The sequence below is a fragment of the Octopus bimaculoides genome, chromosome 5 (genome assembly GCF_046866305.1).
Source record: "Octopus bimaculoides isolate indiv1 chromosome 5, ASM4686630v1, whole genome shotgun sequence".
NCBI lineage: Eukaryota > Metazoa > Mollusca > Cephalopoda > Octopoda > Octopodidae > Octopus > Octopus bimaculoides.
In genome coordinates this window covers 30,045,153-30,046,962 of record NC_142932.1, presented here as the reverse complement: position 1 = coordinate 30,046,962, position 1,810 = coordinate 30,045,153, and positions in this window count along the sequence as shown.

Below are 1,810 nucleotides of genomic sequence, written 5' to 3'. Positions count from 1 at the left end.
CTAAGCGGTAACATAGTACGAACCTAGACGAAAAATAAAAATTGAAATAAAAAGATTTGAAAACATGTCAGATTGCAGAATAGTTAGAAAGTTGTTTGACTCTACATCACATAATCAAGAAAAAACATATGAGTCATTTTGAGGCATGAGAGGAGATTTGATTGAATGCTCAAGTTTTGAATTTTGTGTGAGAGGCGGTTTGACGATAAAATAGTCTTAAGTCCGATGCTAAGAGTAGCAGAATCAGCATTTTGTATCTATGTTATGCAGGTGTCAAGTTGCACTAGTAATGTTATTACTACTTTTAAGATGGCTCCGACCAAGACCTCAGAGTGAATTTTTACTCATGTCTGCATTTTTCTAGTAACTCCGTTTTTCAATTAAGGTAGACATCTATTTTCCCAGAGTGCTTCAAAATTAGCCTTTCCTCAACAGTGCATGAATCACTATTTTTGCTCCCGTTCTTATATGGTCTGGATTTTCCCAGTATTCTCTATTTCACATTGTGATTAAAGGACAATACTTTCAGCGACCACATGTAAACACAGAACTTGATCGCACGACGTCCTTTGGTATTCCGGAAGTTAGACAGATTATTGAGATAGCGTACTTTGAATTTAACTTCAGTCATTCCTTAATATCGTTAGGTTTTCTTGAGTGGGATTTAAATGCTCAGCTTATTGGTGGATAACTACTTTGGTGTTATATGATCCGTTTAGGGTAGATAACTACTTGATAGCTAACTATTTTGGTGTTATATGATCCATTCAGGGAGCGCTTAGTGATGTTTCTACATGAACAGCTTTATTCAGATGCCTTTGCGGTTCTACAAGACATACAGTTTTTTCACGTTTGAGGTGAATCTGTAACTCAACTTAAGGGTGTGACTGTTAAATATATTATTAGATTTCTGGTCGAGGAATCATGCCCTTAAAGCATAACGCTCGAGAATATATTTAAATATATAAATAGTTGAATATCTTATCTTTTGATGAAGAAAAGAATTTTTGGCAAAGCAACTCCTTATTACAATAACGTGCTAAATGCTAATGGTTTCAAAGATAAAACAAATCATATTCCTAACAATGTAACTAATTCCTTAAAAAAAAAAACATAAATAGAAAGAGGGTGCGTTATAATGGGTTCGTCCCACCTTTTGTCTCAATGTAAAGTTTAAAAAGTTCATGGATTAGTTATGTTTTATAAAAAATAACTTAATTATCCAAGTTGTAAAATCATCTCCTTCGAAATAGTCACCTTGCGCAGCAATACAATCAACAACAGGGTATTTTTGTTTGTATGTATGCATGCATGCATGTATGTATGTATGTATGTATGTATGTATGTATGTATGTATGTATGTATGTGCAGATTTGTATGTTCTATGTATGTATTCTCATGCATATAGTTATATATCTAGACATGCTCATCTATATTCAAATGATAAATTTCTGGAAAGTTTTGCAGATTTTTACAGTTCCAGTGGTGGATTGGATCTATAATCTTCGAATTAGCTTTATCCTTTCTGGTTTTGAGATGCCTAATTTCACAAAATTAGCATTTAGGCAGTGTGTTACATATCCCAGGGCCCCTAAACTTGCAATCTGGATAGAGTAACTGCATATATCTCAGTAGTTCAGCGTAGGTGTTCTCTTTCTCAGTAATCTTCAGCTTTATGTTAACATCCGTTGGGCAGCTAATTTCCACAACTGTGCACAGTTTCTCTTCTCTGTCCTAAATCCATTATATCAGGTCTGTTGTGCTTACATTTTTATTGATGTATGTATATATGTATGCATGTACGTACGTA